General features: G+C 41.8%; 1 long non-coding RNA gene across 1 annotated transcript; it reads left to right on the top strand.

Moving 5' to 3' along the window:
* The first annotated feature begins 621 nt into the window (after positions 1-621).
* On the top strand, positions 622-3481 carry LOC142989134 (uncharacterized). Its single transcript, XR_012960657.1, has 4 exons — positions 622-761; positions 879-1008; positions 1094-1202; positions 2804-3481. It is a non-coding gene; the product is annotated as an uncharacterized LOC142989134 (long non-coding RNA).
* The last annotated feature ends 6851 nt before the right edge of the window (positions 3482-10332 follow it).

Raw genomic sequence — 10332 nt, 5'->3', positions numbered from 1 at the left:
CCAAGGTGGAACACGTTATCAATATGGAACCAGTAGCCAAGGTGGAACACGTTATCAATATGGAACCAGTAGACAAGGTGGAAGACGCTATCAATATGGAACCAGTAGCCAAGGTGGAACACGTTATCAATATGGAAGCAGTAGACAAGGTGGAAGACGCTATCAATATGGAAGCAGTAGACAAGGTGGAAGACGCTATCAATATGGAACCAGTAGCCAAGGTGGAACACGTTATCAATATGGAAGCAGTAGACAAGGTGGAAGACGCTATCAATATGGAACCAGTGGTCAAGGTGGAACACGCTATCAATATGGAACCAGTAGCCAAGGTGGAAGACGCTATCAATATGGAACCAGTGGTCAAGGTGGCACAGGTTATCGATATGGAACCGGTGGTCAAGGTGGCAGAGGTTATCGATATGGAAACGGTGGCCAAGGTGGCACAAGTTATTATTATGGAACCCCTGGTTACGGGAGCACCAATTACTATTATGGAACCCCTGGTCAACGTCGCATAGGTTATTATTATGGCCCAGTTTATATGACTGGTCAGGGTAGAGGTTATGGTAGAATTGTAGGTAATTGTTGTTGCAAATTGAAATGTCCTTGCAAAAATAAACGCTGTGTCAAAGCTACCTGTCGCTGCAAGGGTAAATATGGCTGCAATGCTCAAGGTCCCTGCAGTGCCAAATGTCTTGCCAAAGCTACAGTTCCTACCAGAGTCGACATCTGTGAGGGCAACAGTGGGATTTTCAAATGCCGTAAGTTGTACACAGTTGTACCATTATATTCTGGATGATGTCATCAGGCATATATTAAGCATTGGCTAGGAGTCTATGGATTTCTTATACTTTGTCTTTCTTACTGTCTGTACACAGCTGCAGGGAGGACCATCAAGGTGCAGTCAGCAATCTATGGTCGCCAAGATAAAAATATCTGTTCAAAGAATCCATCTGCAAAGCAAAACCTGATGTGTAAGAAGAACGTCGGCAATGTTGTGGGCAAGAGGTATGACCAGATGAAGATATATTCAAAAATAAAACATTTTAAAAGAAAAGGCATGACAATCATGATCTCCCACATGTTTTTCCAGGTGCAACAACAAGACTGTATGTGAAATTAGTGCAAACAACAAGCTGGCAGGAGACCCCTGTTATGGCACCAGCAAATACTTGACGATTACTTACGCATGTGCCTGAGTGGTAAGACACACACTTCTCTTGTACTTCTGTTTTTATGAAAAACCTCCAATACATTACCAACATACTTACTTTTCAAGTTCAGGTGCCATACAGCCACTGGCGATAAACATTGTGATCCGTAGTGTGCATCATTTCCCAAAGCCCTTAACAGAAATGTATAACTCATCTTCAAAAACATCAAACTTCCATGTAAAAACCAAACTCTCCCCTCAAAACGATGTAATCTTACATCTAAGCCAAACTTTGCCTGACATCCCAAAAAAACATCAAACACACACAGTACAAAATAGCCATTACACATTGGTGTCATCAATTCCAAACACTACCATAAAAACCTGTTACTGCAATGAATAATGGCACTTGTGTCTTTCCCCCAGAACAACATAGTTCAAGATGGAAGATGAAATTTGCAAGATTTTAAATACCTCAATTAAAGTCCAGCAGGCTGCTCTCTCCATCCTGTTCATGATGCCAATATTTTGAAGTGTTCCAGTTATCAATCAACAGAGACAGAGATGAGAGGCCTCTTCTTGAATTCAATCATAAATGCATCAAAACATACACTTAGTCTCCTTAGGACAAACAAGATTTTAGTATATGAATGTGAGGGTGGGGGCTGAAGCCTATTTCCTGCCAGAAGTTCCCATTATTGTAAAGTTCTGGCTGTTTATGTAACAACACAGGGTATGGCTTGATTGAAATAATAGAATATCAAATAAAATGATGAACCAAAATCTGACACAGTTCAAACACAAGCTGGACTAAAGCCTGCAGGTCAAACAAAAAGCACACCAGACTTACTTTAGAGTGACTTTAGAGAAGTAAACAAAAAAATAAACAGTGTTTCAAACATTCTATCAACATACCAACTTTTGCTTGAGATGCACGAATCTCATCGGCAAATATTCGTCTCCTTGCCCTTGACCTACCTCTTCCACCTCATCTCCTGTACTCTCCTGTATTCTCTTTCTCTTTGTGGATCCACTGTTCCAAAACAAATGAAGTGAGGGCAATACCCATCCTGAAATTCAGATCTGTGTGTGAAATTTTGACTCTTAGTGTCCACGTGATTGAAATAGACAGAGCTATGGATGAACATAGACCTCACCACAAAGCAGAGAAACTCAATCATATGGTACTACTGCATTACAAGGACGTCATGAAAACAGAGGATGAAGTGGCAAGGACAGAGGGTTGTTGAGACAAACTTTAGGATGACCAGACATCCTCATTTTAGGTGGCCATTTTTGGTGGCCTGTCTCAGGCCTTCATTCAGATTGGTTCACACGCTGCACTTGCACGTTGCACATATGAAAAGGCTGTCGCAATATTGCTAGCAATTCACTTGTGTGGAAGCAGTGTTAGACCTCATAAAGTACACTGGTCATTTTAGTGTGGGGATGCAAATGGGGTTTACCACCGACTTTGGTTTCCATCTTAGTTTTCGTAGTCATATCTTTTGAAATAAAACACCTAAGTGTGGGTAACAATGTGAGACCTTCGTCAAGACACATCCCAAAACCTTTCTTTAAAGATGTCCTCACTAATACATCCAAGGGTGAGTTGGATTTTGTTGTTGATGATGTGTTTGTGTGTTAAAGGACCCAGTGGAGGTGCCCCAACATCAAGAGAAGAAGTCTAAAAGCCCAGCAGCTTTCTGCAAATCTCTCTGTCTCTACAACTCAACTCTAAACTGTCTACAAATTCTAACAATGTTTTTAGACTGTAGGTTGTTCAAACTTCAACATTTTTTTTTTGAATGATAGGAGAGGTCTGCGAAACACAGAATAACTAAGAAGAAACTCTATTAAAGGACTTTATTAATTTCCTTCTCGTCACATGGAGATCCACAAGGCTCGATTCTAGGTCCTGTTTTTCAATTAATTTTGATAAACTATCCGTGTTCCAAAGTCAAATTTCTTAAATAGAAACTACCAAAACTGTTTACTTTCAACATTCGACTTATATAGTATGTACTTTATAGTGTTACAATATATGGTATGGAATGGGAATTCTTTCTCCTGTTTTTCCTCTCTCCTCCTATCTCTCAATATTCATAATCATCATTATCATATTTTGTGGGGTGTGAATTGTTTGCTAAATTGGCCACTAAATTTTAAACTTGTCAGTAATTCATTCTCGGGATGCCTCAACTCATGCAGTGAGTTGAGGCTTAAAGCCCATTTTAGCCATGTGTCAACTTCAAAGCCTGTGGTTGAAAACTGTTAAAAGAAGTTTAAAAAAAGAATCAAACTCATGTAACAAAAATAAAGAATGCGTGTATCAAACTGCCTGTGTCATCTGTGCTGTCTTATAGGTATCTAGTAAAGCAAAATGGATAACCATTTAGTGGCATCTACACAAATAAAGCATTAATAGAGCAGTATTATTGATATTGATTCTTCCAGAAAGAATAACAGTCAGTAACGTTATACCTCGTCTTTGCCTCAGGCTCTAGAACAGGGATGGGGAGCCTCCGGCCGATTGGTCCGGCCCGCAAGACAATTTTGTCTCTTTCGATCACGGCATATAAATAATTATACCGTGATCATAATCCCCCCGTCAGACTGGTGGAGCGCAGCGCTAATTTCGAAGTCTTAGAGTGGTGAAGACAGGAAAAATATGCTAAAAAAATTGCATTTATAAAATGTTATTTATTCATTCCTGCACTACATCAATCATCAATACATTCCGAACACAGCATCCCGGGCATCTAGTTACAGAAATGCATTTTGCAATACAAATATTATATAAAATAATAATCACAATTTAGCACATTGTATACTGCAACTACAGCAAGTAATAGAGTATTACTGTTCATTCAGCACTCACATAGAAATACTTGCTTCAGGACATATTCAAGCTGGACAAAGAGCCTCTGGTAGAACTGGCACACAGAACCGCTCAGTTGAAGCTGAGCTCTAGTGGGCGACTACGTCCCATTATCACCAGGTTCCGTTACTGCAACCACCCCGCAGATGTCTGACAGCCCACAAGAGAGCGTCCAAACATATGAGGAGATGATATGAGGTGATATGAGGATCTTTGTTTTTACTGGACCACACTCCTAAGGTGACTGGGGCTCAGGCAGCTTTCAAAGAGATCAGGAAACAGCTGAGTTGTGTGGATGAGGCTCAACATGGTGTAAAACCCGGAAGTCCCGCCCTCTGGTCCAACGACGGAGCCAATAAGAGCGGGCAAAGGCCGGTTAAATTTCCACTTTGGCAACTTGAATTTATTGTTATTTTTGTAATTGAATGATCTCGTTTACCTGACTCCATAAGATAAAATATTTGTTTGCTAGTGATAATTTAGTCTCGTATCGGTTGATTCTGTAAATGGATGCGCCAATTGTCTGTTACGAATAAAATGTTCCAGTTTCGGATCATTGTATTAGTGCGGGAATTCGGAACGAATTTAGTATTGAATTTATGCTCTTAATTACTTGTTGAGACTTGTTATGTTACTCATTCAAAACCGATAGGGAGACCTAACCGTTAACATGTCATCGACTTCTTCCTCATTACGTTGAATCCAAAGTGTTTGGAGGCAGTGGCTCAGTGGGTAGTGCTTCCGCTTGGGAACTGGAGGGTCGCCGATTCGAGCCCCTGCCGAGGTGCCCCTGAGCAAGGCACCGAACCCTGAATTGCTCCCCCCCCCTGCGAAGGGTGGTAATGTAATGTAAGTCGCTTTGGATAAAAGCGTCTGCCAAAATGATCGTAATGTAGTGTAATATGCTCGACTAACTCAGCGGTTCAACTAACGGTGTTTGAATAAGCCATATGGGTTACTTAATTCAGCGGTTTTAATTCTCATTGCCTTAGACGCGTGTTTCAGGTTTTTCCTTGATTAACTCAGAGTAGTAGTTTGCAACTTGTCCTGAAAACATGAATTAACATATTCTCATCGACTCAGAGGCCATTCGTGCGCGCTTGACGAGTTATGTTTTTTTATCACCTCGGAGGTTTAGTTCACATTAAGTCATAGAAACGTGTGCAATCATAATTCTCACCAATCCGTTGGCGTGGTACGTGTAAGATTCTTCAAGCCTAGTTTATCAGTATCTGTCCTATCGGTAGCCTTTTTTCACCCACAAGGGTAAAAGCTATTCCAAAAGTCTCTACCAGTTTAAATAACGCGGACACGCAAGTATCTCTGAAATGCTGAAATCATAACACAAACGGTAATCCGAGATAAATCAAAGTTGAACAATCATCAATTTATTTAACATTTGAACATTTTGAAAGTCGCAGAATTATCAAATATCACCAGTCATCCCCAGCACAAAGTATACCAGCATCTAAATATACTTTTTGTCTATGTTAAGAAGCAATGAGCAGTTAACGCAACATTACTACACGGGACCTCCTGTAACGGACCACCCAGAATTGTCTAACACAAAAGCTGTACGCAGAACGCACATCACATGCGGGTCTCCGGCTAACAGATCCACCCAGAATTATTTGCTTCTCTGCCTAAAATACGGACTGAGCAGGAGGTCATAAAATGACTATTCTTTTGACAGGGATGTGTCTTGCTGAGTGCTCCTGTCTGCAAACATGGTACAACTATACAATACAAACTATACAATACAATCTGCATTTCTATAGCAATCACAGATCTAAATAAAAGACCTCAGACAGGTCGTCACCAATTGATATCCCCCACGTCCACTCAGGTATCTGTGGGGGAGTGTGTGTGTGTGTGTGTGTGTGTGTTTGTGAAAACAGTCTATGTGTAGTGAGTGAGTGAGTGAGTGAGTGTGTATATAATTCATATATTATTTATAATAAATACATGTATATTTTATATCTTACAATGATCTGATACAGAGGTGTGGTAGAACACTTAGACTGCAGAGGATGCTGAGGCCTGAGTCAACAAGATGACCGTGGGCCGATGCTCTAATACAATATGTTGCAACAATATCATACCTACTTGTAATTGGTTTACTCTTGTTTACACAAGTTGCTCCTCTGTGCAACTTCTTCTCTACACACAAGGTGAATGGAAATTGATGATAAATTGATAATACCTTATTTTGACCTATGTGTACAAAAGATACAATATGATTAGCTCCATGTTTAGATGTTATATCTTGATGAATTGCTCTTTTCATACACATCCTTATTCTACATTCCATTCCATTTTTCTCTCAGCCAGTATGGTGTGTTTTGGTAATAGTTGTGCCTAATTTTTCCCTATTTGAAGGCTGAGGGAGTTATGGCCCATCTCTCATCTGTGTGTGTGTGTGTGTGTGTGTGTGTGTGTGTTTGTGTGAGGGGGAGGGATATATTGGGTTTCTTTATTGTGTTCAGGCACACCTCTTCACTTTCTCAGTTGGAACATGTGCGCTGTGGGCAATCCTACTAAAAGATTCAAAGTGCTCAGTCGTCTGAAACGGCTTAATTAAGAGACTCATCCTAGGCTGGGCTCTTGTTGGATTGGTCAGGTCTACCAGTCTAGTTTCAATTCTAAATCTAGAGGGGTTTCTATTTAAATTGATAGAATCGTTTTTATCTACTTATGTTATTGCTGATAAAAATGCAGATACCGGATAATTGCAGGTTCATTCATGCAAATCAAAGTATACCTCATTAAGGTCTCTGCACCCAACTTTGATGCTGTTGAAACCTGTATTAGATGACTTAATATACTGTACCTCATCTAAATACCCATTGCTTCATTTTTGGAGGTGATCTGAATTGTGTGCTTGACGGAGCAATGAATATGTTGCAGCAACTCTCTGTCACTCTGATGTCCAGGGCTCCAGGTTAACTCTTTGAATTATTTGCTATATTGGCTACAAAATGTTAAAGTTGACAGTAATTGATCAATCAATTGGCAATCAAAGTTGGAGATGAAGATGAACATGCATAACTTTGTTGAGCATTAACAGTCCACATATCTGTTTAAAAGTAGTCCAGATGGGCTCACAATTCATCCAGGCAGGTTTGGCCACCAGGTGTCGCTGTTCCACTTGTTTCACTGTGCTTCATGAGGCATCATAGACCCAACACCAGCCCAGGTGCAACATAAAGATAAAGTGAAGGTTAATGCACCACATTAGAGAGTAAAAGCCTAAGGTCATTTCAAAAGAACAAAAGGGCTTTATTAAAGGGCGACAGTTATTTTTGAACACTCGCACCCTTCTTAATATTATCCACTCCTCTCACTCCGTAACCTCACCAGAGATTGAAATCTCCCTGGACGCTGAGAAAGCCTTCAACAGGGTAGAATGGGAGTACTGAAGCATTTTGGCCTCTGAAACAAATTCAGCAGCTGGATCAGATTATTATACTCATCACCACAGGCCAGTGTCCACACAAACAATATTCGTTCAGACTACTTCACACTACAACGGGGGACCCGCCATCGCTGCCCCCTATCTCCACTCCTCTTTGCCCTGGCCATCGAACCATTGGCCATCTCATTACAGTCTTCCACTCTCTTTCAAGGCGTTACCCGTAATGGCATCGAAAACAGACTATCGCTATATGCGGATGACTTGTTGCTCTAACTAACTGACCCCATATCTCGTCTTCCAGCTGTCCTGTCCATCCTTGACACATTCAGCAGTTTCTCTGGCTACAAAATCAACATATCTAAGAGCGAATGTTACCCCATTAACACTTTCTGTTTGCACCTCCTCCAAACAGACCTCCCCTTTAACCTCAGTAGTTCGGGGTTTAAGTATCTCAGCATCAATGTGACCCGTTCATTCTCTGACCTCCTGCCCGCCAACTTTACCGCGCTCACTACAACCCTGAAAACTGACTTCCTTAGATGGAAAAGTTTACCACTCTCCTTAATTGGGAAAATTAACGTGATCAAAATGAATGTTCTGCCCAGATTCCTTTACCTGTTTCAATCTATTCCTCTATTCCTTCTGAAACTCTTCTTTGACTCTTTAGACAGAATGATCAGCGCCTTCATTTGGGGTGCAAAGCCTCCAAGGATCTGCAAACCACTACTACAAAGATGTAAGTTCAGTGGGGGTCTCGCCCTGCCAAATCTCCAATCCTATTACTGGGCATTCCACATCGACAAACTTCGCTACTGGGTGAATTCCCCTGAGCTGCCTCGGGGCAGGTTTGAAGCCCAATCGTGCTCCTTCCCTTCCTCCGCCACTGCCCTGATCTACTCGTCCCTCCCAACCAAGATCTCCCAATTCACCAAGAACCCCGTTGTTCTTACTACTCTAATGATTTGGTACCAATTCACGAAACACTTTAAATTTGTAAACGCCTCCCCCCTGGGTCCAGTACCCAACAACCACCTGTTCCCGCCTTCATTCTTGGACTCTTCCTTCTCAGCACGGCACCACCAAGGCATACAATGTTTCCTTGACCTGTATTTTGATGGCAGTTTCAACAGCTTCTCCAAGCTGTCAACTCAACACAGACTACCTGCTAACCAATTATTTAAGTACTTCCAAATCACTTTGCCTGCAGCAAATTCCAAAACTTCCCCTCCCCTCCCCCTCAACTCATGTGGGAAGACCTGCTTTCGTTCAGGACTCCACTAAGTGGGACCATATCTGCGATTTACAGCCGTATTCTAACTCAAAAACACGGGCTGCCTGGGAGACTGAACTCAAACTCCATCTGGACATAGACTGGTGGGACGATATCATACGTAATCTGCATACTGCCTCATCCTGTGCCCGTCTCGCTCTCATCCAGTTCAAGGTCGTGAACAGGGCCCACTTCTCTAAATCCAGATTGGCCGAAATGTACACAGACGTAGATGACAAATGTAATAGATGTTCGATGTCTCACTGTAACTTTAGCCACATGTTTGTTTGTTTTTGCCCCAGGCTCTTCAATTACTGGGCGGGTTACATTACATTACATTACGGTCATTTAGCAGACACTTTTATCCAAAGCGACTTACAATAAGTGTGTTCAACAAAGGTAGATAGGGTTACTTCAACATACTGTCCACCATATTGGGAATACAAATTCAACCCTCCCCTTATATTGCCATCTTCGGTACTCCGTATGACCTACACCGTTTTAACACCCCACAAAAGGAAATCATCACGTTCACCTCTTTGCTTGCCAGGCGACTCCTGCTCCTACATTGGAAATCCCTCACCCCTCCCTCTGTTTCACAATGACTTAAGGAAACAATGTACTTTCTTAGACTCGAGAAAATCAAATACACTATGAGGAACCACACTGATAAATTCTATCAGAGATCAACCTTTCCTCTCCTATCTCACAGATCTACAGGCTATGCCAGACCAGTGACTGAATACCAGAACACAGATCAGTTCCTTTTTATTTTATTTTATCATTTTATTTTGCATTTCAGGCAGTCCAGGACGGGGTTGTGTGAATGCGGGGTTGGGTTTGGTTCCGGGGTGGGATGTCCTCTCTCTGGTTCTTTTCTTTCCTTTTTGTTACTCCCCTATCTCTCTCTCTCTCTATCCAACCTATGATGCGATTTGTACAAGCCTACATTGCTGTTTGACATCATCCTTTAAGTTCTGTATGTACCCTATGACATCACTGGCGAGTGTGAGAGAGAGAGAGAGAGAGAGAGCGAGAGAGAGAGAGAGAGAGAGGTTGAAAGGACTGCAGGGAGCAGAAAAGACAAATAACTACCATAGGTAGGACCAATGAATGACCGACACGACAGGTGAAGCACTTTTCACAATAAAATGAGTTTTCTTATGTTAGACATATTAAAGAAGTTTCTGTTGATTTCCAGATATAAACTCTGGACTTGTGTGAGGTGACTGTAGGGACCAGAAGCAAAGAGCTGCATTCCAACAACAAAGCTACTGGAGCAAAAAGCCAACAAACAACATTTTACAGAATTTTACACCCGAGTGGGAAAGTGAGGGAGACCTACTGACCGCTCACTGAACAACAAGTGGCCCATGTTTGTCTTGTAAACATCTTACAAGTCGACCTTCTTCCCCGAGTCATTCACTTCCTCTTTTGTCAGTAAGTGCTATTTCCTTTCAACTCACCGCTAGTAACACAAACCAAACCAAACAGCCCCGAGTGATGCTGCGGGTCAGAGAGCTTTCTTTATGGTGCCATGAGAGCACTCCGATCCTGGCCGAGTTACGCTCTAGTGCACGAACGGTGAAGAGCCAGTATAATCGACTGAGCAA

The sequence above is a fragment of the Genypterus blacodes genome, unplaced genomic scaffold, assembly GCF_046128005.1.
Source record: "Genypterus blacodes isolate CSIRO-AG114 ecotype Tasmania unplaced genomic scaffold, CSIRO-AGI_Gbla_v1 ptg000380l_1, whole genome shotgun sequence".
NCBI classification, from domain to species: domain Eukaryota; kingdom Metazoa; phylum Chordata; class Actinopteri; order Ophidiiformes; family Ophidiidae; genus Genypterus; species Genypterus blacodes.
The sequence above is the reverse complement of the archived record's forward strand: the minus strand, read 5'-3'. Positions and strand labels throughout refer to the sequence as shown.